This window comes from Mastomys coucha, unplaced genomic scaffold (assembly GCF_008632895.1).
Source record: "Mastomys coucha isolate ucsf_1 unplaced genomic scaffold, UCSF_Mcou_1 pScaffold9, whole genome shotgun sequence".
In the NCBI taxonomy this organism is placed as follows: Eukaryota; Metazoa; Chordata; class Mammalia; order Rodentia; family Muridae; genus Mastomys; species Mastomys coucha.
In genome coordinates this window covers 62,238,599-62,263,824 of record NW_022196915.1, presented here as the reverse complement: position 1 = coordinate 62,263,824, position 25,226 = coordinate 62,238,599, and the positions used below count along the sequence as shown (strand labels likewise).

The 25,226-nt window shown below is 46.3% G+C and overlaps 1 protein-coding gene and 1 long non-coding RNA gene across 4 annotated transcripts in view; one reads left to right on the top strand and one right to left on the bottom strand.

The window, feature by feature from the left end:
• Positions 1–25,226, top strand: part of Slc25a30 (solute carrier family 25 member 30) — a 77,263-nt gene that overhangs the window by 6,965 nt on the left and 45,072 nt on the right. The gene's annotated exons all lie outside the window — the stretch shown is intronic.
• LOC116085290 overlaps positions 23,988–25,226 on the bottom strand; it is a 1,410-nt gene continuing 171 nt past the window's right edge. Inside the window, exon 2 of the long non-coding RNA XR_004116480.1 lies at positions 23,988–24,112. This is a non-coding gene — a long non-coding RNA (uncharacterized LOC116085290). The remainder of the gene's footprint in view (positions 24,113–25,226) is intronic.

Here is a 25,226-nt window from a genome sequence, read left to right as displayed (position 1 = left end):
TTCCTGAAAGCAGATGGAGCTGTGCTTAAGAGGGCAGCTTCTCTAGTCTCCCGGCTTGTCCTCACACTGTTTCTATGGCAGCATCTGCTCTTGGATTTCCTGACTCTGCTCCCCTCCGGTTATACACACCTTATTTCTTAATTTTTTTCTAACATTTATGTGTGTGTGTGTGTCTGTGTGTGTATACATGAACGAGTCATGGTGTTCATGTGGATGTCAGAGGAAAACTTATGGGAGTCAGTTTCCTCTTTCCATCATGTGTGTCCCTGGGATTGAGCTCAGATTAGCCTAAAAGGTAAAACCCTCTACCTTCTACTGCTGGAGCCTTCATTTCTACAGCTCATCCAGCTTGGCTGCCCTAGCATCTTCAGTTCTACTGTGGACTCCTTGCCTCCCATACTCTGCAGGCAGGCTGCTGGCTTCAGTGCTTCTCAGTCACTCTAGGTTATTTGGAGTTTTCCTGTTCTCAGGTCCGTGAGTGCTATGGTTTGAACATGCTTTCTCATTGAAAGCCCCAGTGTAGGAGTGTTGAGAAGTTCTGGGACCTTTAAGAGATGTTTAGGTTAAATTGCACCCACTTTTGTTGATGTGCTTTATAAAAAGACCAGGATATGTTTAGTAGATCTCAGTATGGTGAGGTGGGAGGGGTGCCTTGGCAGGCTCATATTGAGGCATCCTTTCCCCCTGAGGTACCAGCCAAAGGAGGGATATAGTATAGAATAGAGTTTATTTGGGGACATGGGAAGAGGAGTTGAGATGGGAGTAGAGGTAGAGAAAGAGAAGGACAGGGAGAAAGAGAGAGAGAAAGAAAAGGAGAAGGAGGAGGAGGAGAAAGAGGGCTGCCAGGAACAGGTGGAGATGGGGAAGGAGGGGAAAGGGGAGAGAGGAGGAAAGGGGTCAGGGGAGAAGAGAGTCAGAGAGAGAAGGGGCAGAGAGATTGCGGGGGGAGGGAGGGGAGCCAAACAGTCACTTTTTAAGACAGGCCTACCTGGCTGTTGCCAGGTAACTGTTGGGAGGAGCCTAGAAGGAATGCCAACACTTAGGATCGACATGATTCCAATTTAGGGGACTGAAACTTCTTATTCTGAAGAACAGTTTTGGTTACCACAATATGTGTGTGTGTGTGTGTGTGTGTGTGTGTGTGTGTAAGGGGGGGTGTAGTTTTGTGTTGTACCTCTTTTGTGCCTGGCTCTTTGTCCTTCTGGTCTCTGCCATGAGTCAAAGGAGCATGAACCCCTTGCCAGCTATGGCTGCTGGATTTCCCAGCCTCCAGAACCATGAGTCCAAGTACATTTTGTATTTTTAATTTTTGTGAAGTACCTATGGTGGTTTGAATTAGAATGACCCTCACAGATGTGGATGCTTAGGGAGTGGCACTATTAGGACTGTGGCCTTGCTGAAATAGGTGTGGCCTTATTGGAGAAAGCGTGTCACTGGGGGTGGGTTTTGCAGTTTCAAATGCTCAAGCCAAGCCCAGTGCCTCTCTCTTTATGCCTGCTGATCCAGATGTAGAGCTCTCAGCTACCTCTCCTACACCATATCTGTCTGCATGCCAGCATGCTTCCCACCGTGTGATACTAAAGTAAACTATTGTAAGCCAGCTCCAATTCAATGCTTTCCTTTATAAAAGTTGCTGTGGCCATGGTGTCTCTTCACAGCCATAGATCATTGACTAAGGCTGGTGGTGGTGGCAGCAGCAGCAGCGACAATCTTAGTGTGTGCCTGGTATGGGTGTGTGTATGAGGCAGCAGCTGTGTTCTAGACTATTGTTCTCTGTAGGGAGCCTGGGACTGATTAAACAACCACTCCACCAGACGAGCATGTCAAAAGGAACACAATGCTTTCAGTTTGTCTGGAGTATGTTCTAAAAGATAAGTTTCTGAGCCAGGCATGGGGTAGTGTATCATGCCTGTAGCTCTGGCACTTGGTACACTGAGACAGGAGGATTGTTAGGAGTTTGAGGCCAGCCTAGGTGACATAAGGAGTTCCTGACCAACTCATGGTTCTCCTGCCTTCATGTCCTTGGTGTTGGGTGGCGAGCGTGTGTCACTATACACTGTTTGCAGAACTTTTGAAGTTTTTGTGTAGTGACCCCCGAATTACTAATGTTAGTTCTCTATGGTTAAAACCTTACCTAAGAAACTCCAGAGTTGTGTAGGCAAGCGCAATACGCAGGCAGCTAGGTGAGCCCCCACCCCCACCCCCCCGCAACTCTGAGAGAATTCAGGCTAGTGTTAGAATGACACTACCCAGCCAGGCGGTGATGGTGCATGCCTTTAATCCCAGTACTTTTGAGGCAGAGGCAGGCAGATTTCTGAGTTCAAGGCCAGTCTGGTCTACAGAGTGAGTTCCAGGACAGCCAGGGCTATTCAGAGAAACCCTGTCTCAAAAAACCAAAACCAAACCAAACAGCAACAGCAACAACAACAACAAAGAATGGCACTACCCAAAAGCCCCCACCCTCCCTAATGAAAACATCTCTAGAGCCAAGTGCTAACAAGAAACATCCTCCCAGTCTTGGTGTTGCCAGGGCCAGCTGGCACTCTCCAATAAGCAGCCGAAGTCTCCAGGTGCCTGTCCTTGAGACCTCAAACCCAGAGGGGATAAGAGCTCCCCTCTCCCCCCGCCCCCATTTAAATCATAGAAAAAGGTAATCAGAGGTCACAGACAGTTATGGCCAACCATAAAATTAGTTCCTGATAACCCCAAAACAGACACCCATTAATACCCCACCAGCTTCAGTCCCACCCTAACAAATGATTATAGCATTTTATTCCCCTCTGAAGCATCTTAAGAATTTCCGATTTTGTATATAAACCCATGTTTTTCTGGGCTCGGGGTCACATGCAATCACTTGCTCTTAGAGAGTGCAAAGTGTGTGATCCGAGTGTGGACTCGAATAAAAGGGTCTTTTGTAAGTTACAGCAGAATTTGCAATTGTTGGGCTTGTTTGGGTTTTCCCGTGGACTCTGGGCATAACATTTGTATTTTTTTTTTTGCATGTGTATTTGTGTGTGGCTTGTGTGCATGTGTGTATATATGAGTGTTCACATGCACGTATGTGAGTTTTTGTAGAGACTTGTTGATGTTTTTTTTTCTAGATCACACTTCACTTTGTTAGAGGGTGTCTCTATTCATAGCTCTGGCTTGCCTGTAGCCTGATATGTAGACCTTAAGATGATATGTAGCATGATATGTAGTCCTAGGATTTTATTGCTGAAGAGACACCATGGCCAAGTCTACTCTTATAAAGGAAAACATTTAAGTGAGGCTGGCTTACAGTTTCATTATCATGATGGTGGGGAGTATGGTAGAATGCAGACAGGCACAGTGCTAGAGAGGGACCTGAGAGTTCTACATCTTGATCCCTGGGCATAGAAGGGGACTTTGTGCCACACTGGGCATAATGTGGGCATAGAAGACCTTAAAGCCCATACCCACAGTGACACACTTCCTCCAACAAGGCCACACCTTCTTATAGTGTTACTTCCTATGGGCCAAACATTCAAACACATGAGCCTGTGGTGGCCATACCTATTCAAACCAGCACATCAGGCTAGCTTCAGACTCACATAGGTCTCACCACTTCTGCCTCCTGAGTGCTGGAGTTACAGGCAGCCATCATGCCTTCTTGGCTTTTACCTGGATTCTGGGGATCTGAACTATGCTCATTATGTTTGGGGGTACGTGGTTTATTCACTGCGGCTCCATCCTCCCAGTCCCCTTAATGATATTATCCTTTTTTGAGACAGGCTAGCCCTGGTTGTCTTAGAACTCATTCTGAAGCCCAGGCTAGCCCCAAACTCATAGAGATCTGCTTCCCTCTGCCTCCCAAGTGCTGAGATTAAGTGGGCTCCACCAACACCCGGCCCAGTCTTTAATCTTCTGTGAAACAAAACTCCTCTCTTCCTTTGGTGGGGCAAGATAGATTTTGAGTTCTCTCTTAGCCAAGAGATATGTCAAGGAGGCTGGGGTTGCATGGAGTGGTTGGAACCCATCTGTGGCATAGACTGTAAGCTCAGTCTTGTCCAAAGCAGTCGGTGGCTGCTCAGAGTGAGGGGAGCTTTGCCAATGATGGTCCCTTTCTCAGGAAAGACATTTAGGAACTTCTTTGGTTTTGATGTCCTAAAATCCATCCATTTCCCTCGTCTTTCCCCTTAGCCCTCCTAGACCTTTTGGTTGAAATTCTAGATCCTTAATTCCACAGAATTAATCTCTCTTTCACCCCCCCCTTGCCCTCCCAGTCACCTCTTCTTCATTGTCTTTTTTTTTTGAAGATTCATTTATTTTTATTTATATGAGTACACTGCAGCTGTCTTCAGACACACCAGAAGAGGGCGTCAGATCATATTACAGATGGTTGTGAGCCACCATATGGTTGCTGGGAATTGAACTCAGAACCTCTGGAAGAGCAGTCAATGCTCTTAACCACTGAGCCATCTCTCCAGCCCTGATGCCTGACTCCTACTCTCTTTATACCTACCTCCTTTTTTCCCCTTTTCTCTTCATTCTCTTTCTTTGTGTGACAGAGTCTCACTATGTAGGAATGTTTCATTTTTCTGCCTCGGTTTCCCAAGTGTTGGGATTATAGATCTGTGTCATTATTCCTTTCTTATATTTTCAATATTTTGTCTGTTCTTTTCTATAACAACTTCTCAGACTGGGAGCTGTATGGTGCCTTAGCTGGTAAACTGCTTGCTGTCTCAGCATGAGGATTTGAGTTAAATGCCTGGTACCCATAATAATAATAATAATAATAATAATAATAATAATTAATAATAATAATAATAATAATAATAATAAAATAATAATTTTTTTAAAAGTCAGGTGCATACTTCCCATATGTATAATGCTAGCACTGGAGATGCAGAGGCAGGCAGTTTCCTCGAGCTGAGTTGCTGAGCCCTAGACTCAGTAAGAAACCCTGTCTCAAAAGATAAGGTGAGGTCGGGCGGTGGTGGCGCATGCCTTTAATCCCAGCACTTGGGAGGCAGAGGCAGGCGGATTTCTGAGTTCGAGGCCATAGGTTCCTAAGTGTTACACAGCTCTTTTAGGTATTACCGCTCTTCCTGCCTCCCAGGCGCTGCCCGCCTCTGTGGAATCGCGCTTCTTGCTTCTAGGTGCTGTGGCTCTTCCTGCTTCTGCAGAATGGGCGGCAGCGGCGGCTCTCTCTCGCTAGTTGTCGCTGCTCTTGCCGCTGCTCTTTCTTCTGTGGAGTGGCGTGGAATGGCTCTGCGTGGAATGGCCTTGACTGCCTAGAGAGCGCCCCTTTTATACCCGTGCCCAAGCCCTCGTGGTTCTACTGGATTGGTTCCCTGGCAATCGCCTCATTAGCATACACCTGCTTGGGAGGGGCTTGGTAGCATGCACCTGCTCGGGTTTGGTGCATGATTGGTTAGCATACACGCTCGGGAGACACCTAATTTGCATGAGCCCACTCGGGAGGGGCACCTGCATGAGCCCCGCTCGGGAAGGGCGCATGTGCAGTGGACTCGTCTATCACTGCCGCCAAGTGCGTATTGTCCGAGTGGCTGCCTACACAGAGTGAGTTCTAGGACAGCCAGGGCTACACAGAGAAACCCTGTCTTGAAAAACAAAAAAACAAAAAAACAAACAAACCCCCCCCCAAAAAAAAGAAAAAGAAAAAAGAAAAGAAAAAAAGATGGAGAGAAACCCAGGAAGACATCCGATGTCTGATATCAATTTATGGCTTCCACATACATACACACATGCATGCACATACTTGCAAATAAACACCCTGACTCACATGTATACACAAACATGTACAGACAACTATGACACACACAATTTCTCACTGATAGCGATCATTTTAATATCTCTGATTCTTTATTTCAATATTGTACTTTTCTCCTGTTTTTAAAGCTTGTCTATGGTGGTGAGAATGGGGACAGGGTGGGAATAAGGAAATGAGGGGAGTTAGAAATATCCTATGGTAGAAAGTCCCATAATAGCCAGATGTGGTAATGCACACCTCTAATCTCAGGGCTGAGGAGGCAGAGACAGGTGGATCTCTGTGAGTTCAAGGCTACTGTAATCTACACAGTGAGTTCCAGGATAGCCAGGGCTACCTGAACTCTGTCTCAAAAAAAAAAAAAAAAAAAAAATACCAAAAAACCAAAACCAAACCAAACCAACTAACCAACCAAAACAAAACAAAAGCCCATAACACACTAAGAACTCACCTCTGAACAAGCCCAGAGATTTTCTTTTCCTGGGCAGAATACAGGGGAGCAGAGAGAGTGTGTGTCACTGAATGACTAGCCTCCAGTCATGGAGGTTGGAAGGGATATGTGGATTCAGCCAGTTTTCCCAGCATCCTCTTCATTCCAGTGGAGGCTCTGCAATGATGCTTCTCTTGGCCCCAGTGCACCTTACCTCAGGAGGCCAAGCGTAGGTTATACACCAAGGCACAGAACCCTTAGCTTTGACTTTATCCTTCCCCAATGGGTCCTTTCCCATCTAACATAGACCTGGTCAAACAGTTCCCAAGTCCTCATCCATAGCCATTCCCTCTGCAAGTATTATATATTATAGGTGACGCTGTGAGAAAGAGATGGTTTTTGAGGAGAAGGAGGAAGGAAGACATGACATGAGATGAGAGAGACAGATAAGACACAAAGAGATTGTATAGCTCAGGCTGTCCTCAAACTCCCAATGATCCTCCTGTCTTAGCCTCCAGAGTGCCAGAATTACAAGCATGTACCCCGAAACCCCAGCAGGCAGGAGAAAGGGGAGGCAGGATGTCTGTTTGAAGAGTGACACCTACAGGTCACTCTGGTCATTCTTACATCCTTGCTATTCAGGGGACTCTGGACAGTAGTAACCTCTGAGGCTACAACTCCCCTCAGCTCTTACACCGAGGCCCCAGTGAGTCCCCAGTGAGAAGTCCAGCTCTGCCAGACTCACTCCCTTACAGGGAGGGATGGTAGGGTTTGTTGTTCTTCCAGGACTCAGTAGTCCGTATGGCTGGTTTGCGAGGTCTCCAGAGAATCTGGAGGCAAGTTTATGTGTACTGGGTGTTTCACCGCCTTGAACATCTGTGTACCATGTTCATGCACATGTTGGAGAAGACCCAGGGAGAACATCAGACCCACTGGGACTGGAGTTTCAGATAGGTGCGAGCCGCTTTGTGTGTTCTGGGAATCGAACCTGAGTTCTCCAAAAGAGCAGATAGGACTCTATACTGCTGAGCTATTTCTCCCGCCACCCTGCTCTCCACTCTAGGGAGAGATCTTAAAAAAGGAAAGTGGGGCTGGTGAGAAGGCTCCATTGGGAAAGGATGACCCGAATGACAGCTAGGACTCACATGGTGGAGAGAGACCCTGACTTCTGCAAGCATGCAGTAGTACTCCTGCATCAGTACGTAAATACGTGTAACTTACCAGAATCTCAAAAGGACTGGAGAGATGGCTCAGCAGCTAAGACCACTGCATGTTTCCCCAGAGGACCTGGGTTTGATTAGCATCCTCTTTTTTGACCTCCTTGAACACCAAGCATGCAAGTGGTACACAGACATATATGCAGCCAAAACACCCATACATTTAAAATGGGAAGGGTGTGTAACACAGTGTCTCCATGTAGCTGTCCTGGAACTCTGTAATGAAGATGAGGCTGGCCTTGAACTCAGAGATCCACCTGTCTCTGCCTCCTTCCCAGTCCTGGTTTTAAAGGTGTGAGTCACCACAGCTGGCAGAAAATAACTCTTAGAAATAACTAAATAAAAGAACTTTTAAAAGAAAATCAGGCAAAGAACAACAAGAAGGTGGGGTAATAAAGCCTTCCCCCATTTGTGTCTACTCAGAGATTCCTCTCACAAAGATGTGGGGCCTCTGGCTTCAGCGTGCTCACTCAGTCCTCTCATCTGTGGGAGCAATTAGCAGAAAGGGTTGACATTGATTTCACCTTTGGTTGTCTAGTGTAGTCAAGGAAGAACTTTGAGGAGTGGCCTCTCTTTAAGCTAGCCTAGAGATGGACAGTGAGAGTCAGTCTGGGCCTGATCCTCCCATGGTCAGGATGCTATAAAGAGGTGGCTCCCTCTTTGGCAGAAAACAGTATGCCCGTAGCCTTAGACCACTCTGGTGAGTCCTTCCATATCAGCTTTACTCAGACACTCCACTCTCTGTCCCCATCTTTCTCCTAGATCCAACCTCCCCTTTGAGTTCTTTAGAGTTTGGTCCTAGAAATTTGATGGAGGGTCATCTACTTCTGATACTTTTTGTCCATTTTGTCTCTCTCTTTTTCTTTCTTTCCTTTTTCTTCCTTCCTCTCTCTGCCTCCCTCCTCCCCTCTCTCCCTTTTCCCTCCCTCCCTCTCTTCCTTCCTTCCTTTCTCTTCTTTCTTTCTTTTCTTTCTTCCTCTCCCTTCTCCTTCTCCATCATCCAAACATACTTTTTGAAAAGCCGAATGAGGAAATTAATAAATGAAGTCTAGGCAACTGTACCCTCCACCCACGGGTGATCTCAACATTTGAATAAACGATCGTGTGCTTGCTTTTCTTTTTCGAGTGTCTTGCTTCTTATTGTTCTAATTAAAGGCAATTTTTAAAAACGCTGGTGATTGAACCAAGGGCCCCTTGTGCAGATGACATGCCACGAAGCTACCGCCCCCATCCCGAATTCTTAATTCGTTTGTTTATGTGCTCGTGTATTAATAGATTCGATTGTTAAACACTCTCATAGCAGCAGATCTGCAGTACTGGCTGAGATGGACGTAGGAAATGGCTTTTCATTTTCCTAAGCGATGGGAGAGCATAGTTGGAGTGAAGCATTAGTCTTAGAGAGAGCAGCAGTTGTTGTTCCGCACTGTGTCCGGCAGATGGCGATGCCGAGATCACCGAGTGCGATCCTCAAAGCTGGAGGTAGGAAGGGTGAGCACTTCTGACCGGTTTCCAACTGCTGGATGGAAATGCAAAGCAGAACTAGAAGAGAGGCAGAAGGATTTGGAGAGGAGAGGTTTTGAAAAAAAGACGGATTTCTGGGCCGGCACCCCCAAAGGTTCTATCCAGTCCCGCAGGAATCAGGCGGTCCCTGGGCTCTCCTCTGAGGATGCTCCCGCGAGTTAAGAGGTCTGGGAGCCATTGGCGGGGATTTCTAGGTCCTACTCAGCTGACTGAGTGAGGAAGAGATGCATCTGGTTCCGCTCTGTGTCTTTTATCTCTGTGACCTTTCCGTGTGTCCCCGCCCCACCGCAACTAGCAGAGCGTAGGTGATAAAAAGGATGCTGTTCCGTCTGCCGCCCAAGTTTGCTTCAAGGCTGAAAGGGTATCCGGCTGTTGGCAGCGAGGACTTAAGGCTGATCTACCCTGAGTCAAAGGCAGGTGTGGCTGTTTAAAGAGTTCTCTCTGTTCCCGTGGAGCGGAACACCGTCCAGTCTTGTGATTTGAGAACTGGTAACAGCAGGAGTTGGCGCAGGGGCACAGCTGGACTATCTATCTCGGCTTCCGCTGCCCCCCGCCCCCCTGCTCGCCTGCCCGCCCGCCGCCGCCACTCCTCTTCACTGCTGCACGGCCCCTCTCCCGGACTCCGGCTGAGAGGAACTGTGGGGAAAGTCTGGGACTTCTAACTGAGGGGCCTGTAATCACAGCATCTAGTGGGCCCAGAGCATTTCCTTAATTTTTTTAAATTTTACTTTATTATTATTATTATTTTTTATGTTTAGGCGTTTTACTTGCATGTATACCTATATAATACGTGTATTGGATTCTCCAGAACTGCAGTTAGAGTTACTGATGCTCCCAGTGCTGGGAGTCAAATCTCGGTTGGCTAGAAGAGCAGTCAGTATTCAAAACCGCGGAGCCATCTTTCTAGCCCCCTAATGGATTTCTTAAATAAAGGAGATTGAGATCAGAAGGTTGACATACTTGCTTGGCAAGAAGCTGTCTTGAGGTTCTTGCCAATGCACACTACAACCTTTAAAAGGTTTGGTCGTGACTGGGGTAAGGGACTCGTGGGGGGTGATTCCTGCTCCTCTTTGGGGGTCATCATTACCATATTACCCAATAAATAAGGCTTTTTTTTTTTCTTTCGAGACAGGATTTCTGTGTAGCCCTGGCTGTCCTGGAACTCACTCTGTAGACCAGGCTGGCCTCGAACTCAGAAATCCGCCTGCCTCTGCCTCCCAAGTGCTGGGATTAAAGGCATGTGCCACCACTGCCGGACTAGATAAAGCTTAAAAGAAGGAAAATATTTAGAGTAATAATAAAGAATGCCATTGTTGGGCTGGAGAGATGGCTCAGCAGTTAAGAGCACTGACTTCTAAAGGTCCTGAGTTCAATTCCCAGGAACCACATGGTGGCTCACAACCATCCATAATGAGATCTGATGCCCTCTTCTGGTGTGTCTGAGGACAGCTACAGTGTACTTACATATAATAAATAAATCTTAAAAAAAAAAAATAGAATGCCATTGTTATATTGCCTGGAACGCTCCACACGGTCACACAAGCCTTACACCTTCTTAAAGGGATTGTTCAAAGGGTTTGAAGGGTTAAGGGTGCCACAGTAAGCAAAGATACATTCTAGGGAGAGACTGCTGGGCACGATCACACAACCAGGACGATTTTTATCCTCTTCATTGCTGTCTATCATGAAAGGTCTCTCCAAGGAGTTGCCAGTGAGCAGAGACTTAGCTGGTGAGAGGTGGCACCACACTGAGACCTGGGAGGGGGGGCTCCTGGAGAGAGGAAAGGAGAGTTATCAAAGGCCGGGGAGTGTGGGTAGTGTCTTGGAAAGGTGAACTGGACAGAGGCCGGCGTGAGGGGGCTGACCTGGCATTTTCCTGGCAGGCAGGGAGCCGGAGGGGAGGAACTCAGGGCTGGTCAAGCCTGCTTGTCCAGCTCTACCCTGGCCTCACCCTGAGACAGGAGCTATTTGCCTTTCCCCTGGGAAAATGTCACCAGGGCAGATGGGACTCTGGAGTAGTGGTGGAAAGTTTTGGAAAACAGATGTGCACGGCAAAGGTTGTGTGTTATATAAGTGTTTTGTGCACTGAATGGTGGCCTCCACTTGGTTTCCTTCCAAACATGCCCCTTGTGTTCCTGGATCTGTTGCTGCCTTTAATCAGTCACTGTTCCCAGCTCCACTTCACACTTTCCATTCTGCCCAGTTCTGCTCCTCACTGGTCTTCCTCAATCCACTTCTCCCATAGCTCAACAGGGAACTCTGAGCAGCTCTGCCACAGCCCTCGGCCTGTAAGCGCTCAGGTGTCTAGGCCCAAGGAAACCAGAGCTCCTTTTCCTTTGGTATAAAAGGCTACTTCTAGTTCACATCCCGTGCCTCCCCTCCTGTGTATTACAAGATGCCATTGGAGCTTTCCAGTCATATTTAAGCCAAAGTTTCCCCTTCGAAGACTTCTCCAGGACTGGGGAGGTATCCTAGGCAGATATTCAGTGACACATAAGTTATGATTATATTTTATTCTGGGGCATTATAGAGAAATGCCTTTGCTTTTAGTTCCCATGTTCCTTTAGGACTCGGTTGAATGACCCTTGCCCTCACACCTCTTCCTAGACACTGCCAGGAAGAGGATCTGGCCCAGTTTGTTCCTTTTAGTCATGTGTCTAATAAGCCTTGTGCTGACTAGCTTGGTGTCAACTGGACACAAGTTAAAGTCGCCAGAAGGGGAAGGAACCTCAATTAAGAAAATGCCTCCATAAAATGGGGCTGTAGGCAAGCCTGTAGGGCATTTTCTTAATTAGTGATTGATGGGGGAGGGGTCCAGCCCATTGTGGGTGGTGCCATTCCTGAGCTAGTGGTGCTGGATTCTATAAGAAAGCAGGCTGAGCAAGCCATAGGAGCAAGCCAGTAAGCAGCACTCCTCCATGGCCTCTGCATCAGCTCCTGCCTCCAGGTTCCTGCCTTGCTTGAGTTCCTGTCCTGACTTCCTTCAATGATGAGCAACAATGTGGAAGTGTAAGCCAAACAAACCCTAACTTCCCAAAATGCTTTGGTCGTGGTGTGTCATCACAGCAATAGTAAACCTAGACACTGCTTGGAAGAGAATCTGGCCCAATTTGTTCCTCTCTGTCATCTGCTTACATAAGCCCCAACTGTGAGCCAAGCATTGGGACCATAATTAGGTCTTTGAACTTTACGAAGTCACAACAGAAATACAGTGCCAGATTCTATAAAATCTTCCTATACATGCTACCAGTTTGATCTTCCTGTCTACTTGGGGAAGCAGGTGGAACGGGTCAGGAGGTTAAAGGACACTGTGCTATTGCTTACTTAGAAAAGGAAAGCCATTTGTTCAGTGTCACACTGGTTCCAGGAAGAACAGCGTCTAACCCAAGACATTGACTCTGATTTTATCCCTCTGGAATTTTAACTGGAATACAGAGCTTGGGCTGTCATTCCGAAGGCCAATGAGCAGAGGCACTGATTGAATCTTTTAAGTTGTGCTTCATTCAGAGAGCCAAGAATTGAAAAGGGCAGCAGATTAATTTCCCCACCCCGTGTGTGTGTGTGTGTGTGTGTGTGTGTACATGTAGATGTCAGAAGTCTTCTCTGCTTGCTTTCTTCCTAATTTTTAAAAAAGATTTAATTAATTAATTAATTTGTTGTATTTGAGTACATTATTGCTCTCTTCAGACACACCAGAAGAGGGCATCGGATCCCATTAGAGATGGTTGTGAGCCACCATGTGATTGCTGAGAGTTGAACTCAGGACTCTGGAAGAGCAGTCAGTGCTCTTAACTGTTGAACCATCTCTCCAGCCCTTCTACCTCATTTTTTTAGACATTATGTTATGTATGAGTGCTTTCCCTGCATATATGTGCACCACATGCATGCCTACTGCCCATGGATATGAGAAGAGGGCATAATTAGATATCTTGAAACTGGAGTTAGAGATGGTTGTGAACTACCACATGGGTGCAGGAAACTGAACCCAGGACCCCTAAAAACAAACAAACCCCAAAACCAAAAATTACTTTTTTTTTTTTTTTTGGTTTCTTGAGACAGGGTTTCTCTGTGTAGCCCCGGCTGTCCTGGAACTCACTCTGTAGACCAGGCTGGCCTCAAACTCAGAAATCCGCCTGCCTCTGCCTCCCAAGTGCTGGGATTAAAGGCATGCGCCACTGCTGGCCAACCGTCTGTCTGTCTGCCTGTCTATCTTTGAGATTATTTCTCACTGAACTTGTAGCTCACCGATTGGCTAGATAGGCTGGTCAGCAAGCTCCAGCCCTGGGGTTCTAGATGCAGACTGCCGTGCTCAGCTGGGGAGGGATTTGTACTTAGGCACTCATGCATATGTATCTCTGTGTGCAATGTGTGCCTGTGTGCATATGTGCATGCATATGTGTTGGTATGTATGTCTATGTATGTTCATGTGACTGCTGGTGTGTGTGTGTGGGCATGCATGGATAACGATAGTCATTTCAGAGGTCAGTCTTGCCCTTCCACTCAGGAAGTTGACCACATTTTAAGACTTGTAGTGTTTTTCTCCACATCATCTCTTGCACTCTTCATTAACTCTCTGGATATCTGGACTTAATACTCCTCTTGAAGTGTCTCAGGCCTGTCTACAAGTATGACTCTTGTATTCCTCCTCTGGGTTAGGGTAAGAGTGAACCTCAGCCAGGTGTGGTAGCATATGCTTTTAATCCCAGCACTTTGGAGGCAGAGGCAGGTGGATCTCTGTGAGCTTGAAGGCATCCTGATCTATATATTGAGTGAGTTGCAGAATAGCCAGGGCTAAGTAGAGAGACTCAAAAACAAACAAACAAACAAAAAACCAAAACAGTGAACTTGAAACATATAAACCATTAAACCAATATTGAGTTGATAAGGGAAGTTTCCACTTCAAAATAAATAAACAAACAACCATTTATTTATTTCTATAGATATTTTGCCTGCACGCATGTCTGTATACCAAGTGCATAGCTGGTAGCTGTGGAGGCTGGAAGAGGGTGTTGGATTCTCTGGGACTGGAATTACAGACAACTGAACTATCAGGTGGTTATTGGGTCCTTTGGAAGGGCAGCAGAATTTAGTTTTGTCTGTCAGGGAGTGATGTTCTGGCAACTTTTATTTTTTTTCCCCTCAAGACAGAGCTTTTCTGAGTAGCCTTGGCAGCCCTGGAGCTCAATCTGACCAGGCTGGCCTCAAACTCACGGAGATCCTCCTGTCTCTGCTTCCCTAGTGCTGAGATCAAAGGTGTTCACCACCACCACTCACCTTGTCCTGGCATCTTAAAAGCTCAGGGGTTTTCTACAGGTTGTTAACAGACAACAGTCATACAAGTTTCATAAGGAGCATATAAAATAACTGTAACAGTGGATTTTTGTCAACTTGACACAATCTAGAGTCAGCTGGGCAGAGAGTACCCATGAAGGGTCTTTAGAACAAATAGGCCTAGGAGCATGTCTATGAGGGATTGTCTTGATTATGTAATTGAAATGGGACAACCTAGCTGTACTGGCTGCTTTTGAGTCAACTTGACACAAGCTGGAACTATCACAGAGAAAGGAGCCGCAGTTGAGGAAACGCCTCCATGAGATCCAGCTGTAAGTCATTTTCTCAATTAGTGATCATGGGAGAGGGCCCATTGTGGGTGGTGTCATCCCTGGTTGGTATCTTGGGTTCTATAAAAGAGCAAGCTGAGCAAGCCAGGGGAAGCAAGCCAGTAAGCAGCACCCTCCATGGCTTCTGCATCAACTCCTGCTTCCTGACCTGCTTGAGTTCCAGCCCTGACTTACTTTAGTGATGAACAGCAAAGTCGAAGTGTAAGCTGAATAAACCCTTTCCTCCCCTTTGGCTGGGCGGTGGTGGCACACGCCTTTAATTCCAGCACTTGGGAGGCAGAGGCAGGCGGATTTCTGAGTTCGAGGCCAGCCTGGTCTACAGAGTGAGTTCCAGGACAGCCAGGGCTACACAGAGAAACTCAAAAAACAAAAAACAAACAAACAAACAAAAAAAGAGTTGCTTTTGTCATGGTGTCTCTTCATAGCAATGGAAACCCTAACCAAGGCAGTGGCAATGACCATCACTCTTAGGGTGGTAGAATAAAGATCCCCTGTTGACTCTTGTATAAGTAATGATGTTCTGTAGAAACATGGGAAGGAGAGGCAGGTGGATTTCTGAGTTCGAGGTCAGCCTGGTCTACAGAGTGAGTTCCAGAACAGCCAGGGCTATGCAGAGAAACCCTGTCTCGAAAGAAACCAAAAAAAAACCAACCAAACAAACAAAAGAAACCTGGGAAGGATACTGAGGCCGCAGTGAGTTTTCTTCTCTGGTTTGGAGGCTCTAAAGTAGCGCCTTGGCAGAGTGGCATGTTAGGTGGTTGGAAATTTCTAGTAGGGGAGGAATATTCCAGACCAGGGGGACAGGGTGAGTGGGGTGTGAAGCAACATGCTTCGGAAACCACAAGTAATCCATGGAATTGCACAGTTCTGCCTGCCCTATTAGTTAGCAAAATGGGATCGATCCCACACTGTGTGCATGTGAGCACTGTGCTACGGTCATGATCTCAGAGTAAACTTAGCTCATGCATACCATCCTTCCCATTGTAGAGATGGAGAGACTGAGCCTTGCCGATCAAAGGAATTCGCCTATCTGTATTAGTGGATAAGCAGAAGCATTCACTAGATCTCAGACTAACTTGTGACCCAAAACAAACAAAACAGCTTGTGAGTCAGGTAGCAACCCTCTTGGGCTCTTACCCATCCTGTTTACCAAGAGTCACGGACTTGGAATATTCAGATTATCAGATGCAAAGTGTCCTGAAGCACCCCAGCATTTCAGAGATGTCTTGGGGGCTCCTTTTCTTCTAGTGCTCCTGTCTGTCATTTCCTGTGAGAAGTCAGAGAGGTTCTATTCTCTACTGTTTGGTACCACAGTGCTCCAATCTGATTTCCATCTGAGTCCTTGGCTGGAGTACCTGCTGAGGAGACTTCCGCAAACCCCAGTCTCTCTCTGACCTAGGCTTCCCTGATGGGAGAAATGGGTCCTGTTTTGCCCTTAGGCCACAAGACCCAGAGAAACTATCACAGCCTTTCTGTGGTGCTGCTAATTTCATGAGGACCCACAGCTGGGAGAAGTTCCCTGTGCTCTGTAACCCTGTAGTGTCAACTTAGGGTGTCAACTCAGGGGGCCTGCTTCCTGGGCCTGGGATGCTGGAGCAGGCCTGGTAGGATTGGAAGGAGCTCATGGTCTAAGTGCCACAGAGGTGATATACAGCCCATAATTCCATGCACAGATTGTAGTAAAGCAGGAAGTGATGGAATGAAGCAAGATTCGTATGAAACACATACATCTAGACGGTGTGGTAATAGTTACCCACTGCCGGTGCATTTTGATAAAAGAAGCCTGGGCACACCCTGTGTTAAAGCATAAGCTCACACAATAGTATCAGCCAGAGATCCAAGTACTTGGGAACTTTCCTCGGCTGGTCAGCTGGGCTTGTTGCCCTTCGCTATAGTTCCAGCTGTCCTATCCCCGTCCCTGATCCTCAGACAACTGAAACAAGTATCCTTGCTTCAGGGCCATAGCACTGGTTGGCCCCAATGCCTCTCTCTATTCTTATATATTTCCTCCTTCTGCTCTTACCCCAGGTGTGTGAAAGCTGGTGCTTGCATGTCATTTCTCCTCTCAGACCCCACTCCCTGCCACCCAGTCCAGCCTAGCACCGCCCCCACCTTTCTTCTTTCACTATGACTTTTCTGTTCCTTATTGAACTCCTGGGCTCAGGTGACCATTTATGTCCATCTCCTAAGCACCTGGGCCATGGGCATGCACCACACATCCAACTCCGAGTTTTTTCCTTTCTTTGTGTTTTTGAGAGAGAGGGTCCCTCCATTTAGTTTTCTCTGTCCTGGAACTTGATATGTAGACCTTGCTAGCCTGGAACTCACAGACATCCTTCAGTCCCTGCCTCCCAAGTGCTGGGATTAAAGGTGTTCACCCCCATACCCAACAAGATTTTTCTTTGTAGCATATTTCACATGGCAGCACTTACTGTGTGCTTGTTTATCATCTGCCTCCTCCTAACTGTGAATTAAATCCAAATGGACAGGAACTCTAATGTAGTCATTGTTACATATATTGTGCCTACTCCAATAGCTAGTGTGTGTGTGTGTGTGTATCTATGTATAAAAAGATATTTAAGTGGATGTCTTAAAACTGGAAAAGTTTTTTTCATTCTAAATACTTAAATAGACTTGAATCAGCATTAGAACCTCATGAGACTAAGGGGAAACCCAGACAGTTGGGTAATTGGCTGGCCTGCATTTAATTCCTTTCCCTGGTGCCTGTCAGTCATAGGCCATAAGGGAGATCAGTTGAATTAAGCTCTGATTCAGACCAGAAACCATGGCCTTACTCCTTCCCAACCAACTGGGTATAGCCCACCCAAGGGGAAGAGCAGACTGAGGAGAAGAAAGAGCCTGTCCTTGTAAAATCACCTGACCTCCAACTGAACCAAGTTTCATAAGTAACTGCAAAGTTCCAATGCCTTGCTGTAACAACCAGGGACAACTGAACCCTGAAGGCCTTCATTTATTTAGACAGTGAGAGAAGAGGGTAAGGCATTTCTCCAAGTTAATTACGAACTACATTTTAAGCCCAGCATTCAGTTTTACATAACGGCTATTGTGGTAGTTTGCATAAGAATGGCCCCCATAGGCTCATATATTTGAATGTTTAGTCATATATTTGAATGTTGAGTGGTACTATTTGAAAAGATTAAAAGGATAAGGAGGCATGGCCTTGTTAGAGGAAGTGTGTCACTGTGTGTGTGTGTGTGTGTGTGTGTGTGTGTGTGTGTGTGTATGAAAGGGGGGACTTTGGTGTTTTAAAAGCCCATGCCAAGCCCAGAGTCTCTCTCTCTCTCTCTCTCTCTCTCTCTCTCTCTTTCTCTCTCTCTCTTTCTCTCTCTTTCTCTCCTTTCTCTCTCCCCTGCCCCCTCCCTACCTTTAGATCAGGAGGATCAGCTCACAGGCACCATCTGTGCCTCCATGTTTCCTGCCATAATACCACCTATTAAATGCTTTCTTTTATAAAACTTGCCTTGGTCACGGTGTCTCTACACAGCAATAGAACAGTGACTAAGACAGCTATATTGTGACAAGGGCTTGATACTGGGATGAGAACTTATTGCTGAGAACTCGTTGAGAGATAACTGTTTTTTTGTTTTGTTTTGTTTTTTTGGTTTTTTTGTTTTTGGTTTTTTCAAGACAGGGTTTCTCTGTGTAGCCTTGGCTGTCTTGGAACTCACTCTGTAGACCAGGCTGGCCTCGAACTCAGAAATCTGCCTGCCTCTGCTTCCCAAGTGCCGGGATTAAAGGCGTGTGCCACCACTTCCCCTGCGAGATAACTGATTGTTACACTTGGAATGAATATATAGGTGCAAAGGATTTTCTGTGCAGTAGGAAGCTGGATCATGGCCCCCAAAGATGTCATGGGCACCCTGAATGTTAACTTACATGTCAAAAGAGACTCCTCAGGTGAGATGACAGTAGGGACTTAATTTCTTGTGTATGTGTGTGTGTGTGTGTATATGTGTATCTGTGTGTGTGTGTGTGCATGCATACATGTGTGATGTTGGTGGGGCACACGTGTCATAGCATGTGATTGGAGGGCAGAGGGCAACCGACTGGGTGGAGCTTGTCCTCTCCATCCACCTTCATGTGGGCTCAGAGGAATCAGTCAGGCTGTTAGGCTTTCACAATCATTGTGCTGAACCTGCTGAGCCTTTGTGTGTGGTCAGAATAACCTTTCAAGATAGAGGAAGGAGCCACATGCTAAGGATCAAGTGTGTATAATGCCATTACTAACAGCCAGTGTGCTACCCGGGTCCTCTGGAAGGGCAGTCAGTAAGTACCCTTAACTGCTGAGCCATCTCTCCAGCCCCTATTGTTCTATTTTTATTAACTTAGGTTGCCCAAGGGAAGGAATGAGTAGTAAATAAAAATTTCAAGCCCTAAAAATGCTAAACTGCTCTTAATAATAGATATATATATATATATACACACATATATACTATATATGATTATTCTGTCTGCACATATGTCTGTGCACCATGTACATACTTGGTGCCCGAGAAGAAAGTGGTTCCAGATCCCCTGGGACAGAAGGTAGAATTGGTTTTGAGCCACCATGTGGGTGCTGGCAACTGAATCTGGGTCCTCTGAAGAACAACTAATGTCTGTAACCACTGAACCATCTCTATAGTCTCTCTTATTGAATTTGAGCACAGTTCAGGTTATACTTGAGTGAATCTAATCATCCTGTGGCCCTTTGGATGGAAAGTTAAGTGTGGAGTTGAAGTTAGGCCCTTGATGTCATCACTTCCTGCTTTGCATGTTTTGGAAACTGAATTGATTTGTGTAGTTGGAGAAACTCATTCACATTAAACAATCTCGTAGGAGTCTTATATATGGACTTATATATGGATATATGGTATCCAGAATACCTTTTTTATTTATGTTCAGTGAATGGTATGGGGAAGACCACTATTATATTATAGGTATAAGCCACATTATAGGTATGAGCAGTTGAGAAGCTGAACCAGGAGGAGTACCCTAAATTTTAGACCAATCTGAGATACATATTGTGAACTAGACTGGCCTCAGACTCTTGACAATCCTTTGCTTGGGCTCCTGGAGGGGTTTCAGGTACGTGGCTATATAGCATACTGACTAAAAACTAAAGAGAAGAAAGTAGATAGTGTAGGGGTGATTTTGTTGTTGTTTTGTTTTGTTTCTCTCTCTCTCTCTCTTTTTTTTTTTTTTTTGGCTTTTTTGAGACAGGGTTTCTCTGTGTATCCCTGGCTGTCTGTCCTGGAACTCACTCTGTAGACCAGACTGGCCTCGAACTCAGAAATCTGCCTGCCTCTGCCTCCCAAGTGCTGGGATTAAAGGCGTGCGCCACCACCGCCCAGTGTAGTGGTGGTTCTGATGCTAAGGTCCTGTTCCCCAATTGGTTCTTAATCTATCAATAAAGATGCTAGCCACCAATGAGCTGGATGGAATAGGTGGAACTTTAGGGTCCTCCCATGCAAGCTACCAGATTGGGGAAACTGGAGGAGGAGGAGGAGGTAGCTGCAGGAGGTAGCTGCAGGAGGTAAAGCCAACCAGCCATGTGAATTTTTGGTTAGAGTGGCAGGGGAGGTTTGGGAGTGCCCAGTCATTGAGTTAGCAAGGGCATTTTAAGATTCGCTGGTACATGTGTGCGTGCGTGTGTGCATGTGTGTTTTTTTCATCCACACATCTGAGGGAACCTGGGCGGGGGCCAGTAGCATGGTCTGCCAGGGGCTAAAAGTGGGGTAGCAAAAACTACATGCTACAAGATAGCACTCATAGCATACAGATCTTATACATAATCCCATGAGCTCTGGGATGGCCGAAGTACATTTTAAGCTGAACATACTTGCATTGGTTGGTTTTGTGTCAACTTGACACAAGCTAGAGTCATTAGAGGAGAAGGAAGCTCATGAAGAAACGACACCATGAGATCCAGCTGTAAGTGGATCTTCTCAGTCAGTGATCAATGGGAGATGGTCCAATGCATTGTGGGTAATACTCTTCCTGGGCTGGTGATGCTGGGTTCTGCAAGAACACAGGCCGAGTCAGCCATTGAAGCAAGTCAGTGAACAGCACCCCTCCATGCCCTCTGTATCAGCCCCTGCTTCCAGGTTTCTGCCCTGTTTGAGTTCCTGTCCTGACTTCCTTCAATAATGAACAGCAATGAGAAGTATAAGTTGAATAATCCCTTTCCTCCCCAACTTGCTTTTTGGTCATGGTGTTTTATCTCAGAAAAACAAACAAATAAAACCAAAAAACAAACAACAAACAAAAAACCCTAAGACAATACAATAGTATAGAACAATTTATTGATAACAATCTGTATTGCCTTATCAGTTAACTGCATTTATGTGTGTGTGCCCATGTGTGTTACTAAGGATAGAATCCAGGGCTTCTGCATTCTTGGCAAGGACTCTACCACTGAACTATATTCTTAGCCAGAGGTAACTACATTCATGACAAGCAGAAGTCAGAAAGAATGGACCGTGACCAGTGTTAATTTTGAAGTATTCAACAAAGGCTATGTATAGAAAAAGACAGTAAGGCCAAAAAGACTAGCCTATGAAATTATCGTTGCTATAGTATTTGGCTTGATGGAGCATTTCGGTATTGCTGACAGCAAACCTTTAGAATCGCACAGTCTCACTTTCTTTTCTAAATCCTTGGAAAACATTAGAACTGTTTCTTGAGACAAATCCCACCGTAGCTTTTGTGTGTGTGTGTGTGTGTGTGTGTGTGTGTGTGTGTGTGTGTGTGTGTGTGTTTCTCTGCCTTAGCCGTCTCTAACTCCTTATGTCAGGGTCACCTTTCAATGAACAGATTCAACTCACGATGCAGTTTACAGGGGAAAGTCATTTAGCCTCAGGACTGGTTTGATTCAGACAAGTTCTCAAAGTTTTCTTCAGTTCCTCAGAATGTTTCCCAAGGGCACCTGCATTCCATTTAATGGCCTTTTCCAGAACTTTCTGTTTCCACTGCACTGTTCTGGATTTTTCTGGATCAGAAAAGTTTTAGTGGGGTGGGGGTGGGGTGTTTAAGATTAGAGGAAAACCAGGCTGGATCCAGAAGAGAGCCTTTGGCAAATCCTAGCTTCTTGGTTAGGCAAACATTACTGGGTAGCTATCTTGTGCTCACTGATGCTGCAGTCAAGCATGAAGACCTGATGTCAAGGACCTAGGTGATGAGATGAACACCAATTAAACAATATGCGGAGATGTAACTGGACTTGATCATTGGTTATCTTCACTACCGAAATGACATCAACCAAACCTTTTATGACGTCACTGTGCTGGCTAGTTTTATGTCAGTTTGACAACGAGCTAGAGTTATCTGAAAAGAGAGGAACCTCTATTGAAAAAATTACCTCCATAAGATCTGGCTATAGGATATTTCCTAATTAGTGATTGATGTGTGTTAGTTAGGGCTGCCATTGCTGAGATGAGACATCATGACCAAAGCAGCTCATGGAGGAAAAGGTTTATTCACCTTATGCTTCCATATCACAGTTCATCATCAAAGGGAGTCAGGACAAAAACCTGGAGGCAGGAGCTGATGCAGAGGCCATGGAGGGGAGCTGCTTACTGGCTTGCTCTGCATAGCTTGCTCAGCCAGCTTTTGTTATAGAATCCAAGACCACCTGCCTGGTGATGATCCCACCCACAATGGGCTGGACCCACCCCACATCAATCACTAATTAGGAAAATGATCTACAAGCTTGCAACAGCCAGACCTTATGGAGACATTTTCTCAAACTGAGGTTCCCTCCTCTGATGACTCTAGCTTTTATCGAGTTGACACAAAACAAGCCAGTACAAACTGAGTTCCTGCCTTCACTGATTTTCATGATGAATTGTATGGAACTGTGAATGAAATAAACCCTTTCCTCCCCAAAGTGTTTTATCACAGTGTGGTGTTTTACCACAGCAAGAGTAACCCAAACCAAGCTACATTTGCTAATACATCATATACATGGTCTTAGATAGACCTTAGATCCACCTGGACTTCTCGGTATGCAGACCATTTGGTGAGCTTTCCTGAGGAAAGCTGCCTGGCTGGACATGTAGCCTTAAGTAGCCAAAGTGAAAGGAAACTGTAAAGTGACTTCAACACCATCATTGTTTGTTTGTTTGTTTGTTTGTTTTGGATTCAGGGACTCACTCTGAAGCCCAGGCTAACCTGGAACTCACCATGTATTCCTGACTGGTCTAAGACGGTGATCCTCCTGCCTCAGTTTTCCACATGTGATTACAGGGGTGAGCCACCGTGCTCTGCCAGAGGCTTAACTTCTCAATGGAGCAGTTCTAAGTTCTCCAAACGAAGGTCAGCTGCTTTCGCTTTCTGCTCAGATAAGGTCTCTGCTGTGCTGGAGCCTGGCGGGATGCCTGGGATAAAGGTCTGGGGTAAGCTTGGGACACATTAGGGAAGCTGAGAGCCACATGGAAGCTAATCCTAGATCCTTGCGGCTTGCAGAGGGATTCCACAGGGTTTGGGCCAGCCACGATTCACTCGCATTCCCAGGCACCTGAGTTCTGCCTGTGGAGTCAGAGGCCCTATGAAGCTTTGGTAGGGCTTCTCTTATAACCAGGGCTCATGGCTGGCCTGGTGGGATGGTTTTCTGTCCTTCGATGAAATGCCTCTCAGCTTTGAGAAGGCTAGCAGAGAGCAGGCTGCAGCAGCATCGGGTTAGTGTAATCTAACCTCTGAGAGGAAGAAGGAAACACAAGTCACTCAGCTCACCATCTCAGAGGATCACCCAGTCTGTTAGTGACAGTGCCGCTGACCCATATTGGTAATACGATTAATAGAACGCAACTTGAGACCAAGCCTCCTTGTGCAGACAAGAGAACCCTGAATGCTTTTTGTCTAGATCTCCACAACTTCACCGACTTAGAACCAAGGTATCTCCTGACAGAAACTTGCTGCTTTTAAAAATCTACTGCATGTAGTAGCTCTTTGGCAGTGTACTCACACAGTGGCAGCCATTTTGGTCAGCTCCTAACTTAGTGAATTCAGTAACCTTGTCTTTCATGTGCCCCTCACCCCTGCCCCCGAAAATTGTTCACCTTTTTCTTCCTTTCTACATCATCCTTTGTCTTTCTTTCACAGGAGAAACAATACTATGCTCCATGGCCAAAAACTTAGCTTGTGCATCCCGCCTTAGTCTGGGTTACCATAGACTGGATGGCTTAAACATAAAACTATTATTTCTAATTTGTAGCTCTGGAGGCTAGAAGTCCATAATCAGGGTACCGGTATCATTGGATTCTCGATGTGGACCCGTGCCTTGGTTTACAGTTGTCTACTTTCTCCTTGAGGAAACCAGAAAAAGTAAGCTCTCTCCTATTAGTTCTTACGATCCAGTCACAAGAGTTCCACCCTTAAAACCCAACCAGCGCTTGCTTTAGCTCCTTACTGCTGCTATAACACGATTATGGAAACTGGGCCATTTGTAAACAACAAAGATTTATTTCCTATGGCTCTGGGGGTTCACAATCCAAGATCAAGGCATCAGAAGACTTTGGAGCCCCCTCTCTGCTGCATCCGGTGAAGGCGATAGCTGCGGAGTCCTCATGTACTGGGAGAGAAGGAAGGGCAACAGAAGTAGCTGAAGTAGTGCATCTATCGGCTTCCGTTATGAGAGCACCCATTCTGAGGGTGGAACACTTGGGCCCTAACTCTTTCCCCAAATGCCCCACCTCCTACCCCCCTACCACCACCACCACCCTCCTAGGGGGGGCTGGGGATTCTAACACAGGAATTCGTGAGGAGGCTAGGCATTTAACTCATAGCACTCCTTTGGTCTGTGGTGTCTTGGTTATTCTTTCCCAGCTGCGAGTATGCCCGTCTTGCTAGCTCACATCCTCCTTGTTCATTACTTTCTCCCTCATTGCTCCACTCACTGTTCCTAAGGGCTTTCATTCAGAGCTCGGGACTCAGCCACTGCTGGTATGATGTCATCAGTTCTATAGTCACTTCTAGCTAACCCCAGCTTCTGAAACTCTAGCCCCATGTATATCACACCGACAACTACTGGGCAGTTTCCCTTAAGTCTTAGACACCTTGAGCCAGTGTGTTCAGAATCCTCATCTCTGTATCTAAACGGCTCCTTCCCCTAAAATCCGCTGTGTGGAGGCTGGGCAGATGGCTCAGTGGTCAAGTGCTAGCTGTTGAAGCGTGAGGGCCCGAGTTCATCCCTCAGCTTATGTATGAAAAGGTCAGGTGTGGCAATGTGCACCCAGCACTGAGGTGGTGAAGACAGGAGGCCCTTGGGCTCCCTGGCCAGCCAGTCTAGCTGGACCTTCCGCTCCTTGCTCAGGGAGAGACCCTGGCTCCAAAACTAAGGTGGAGAGCAGCTGGGAAAGACTCTCAAAACTGACTTTTGGCCTTCACATATGTGTATTCATGCACACATAAAAATATCACTACTCAACTTTTGATCCAAGCCAGAAACCCAGGAGGTTACTTCCAGGGCTTCTCCTCCACCACCACAGCAGAGGGATCACCGGCTCTACAATCAACTTTCCCACTTCCATTATCTTGTTCTTTGTTTGTTTGTTTTGATTCGTTTTTCAAGGCAGGGTTTCTCTGGGTAGCCATGTCTGTCCTACTTACTCTAGACCAGGCTGGCCAGGAACTCAGAGAGCCACCGCCTCTGCCTCCCAAGTGCTAGGATTAAACAAGTGCACCCC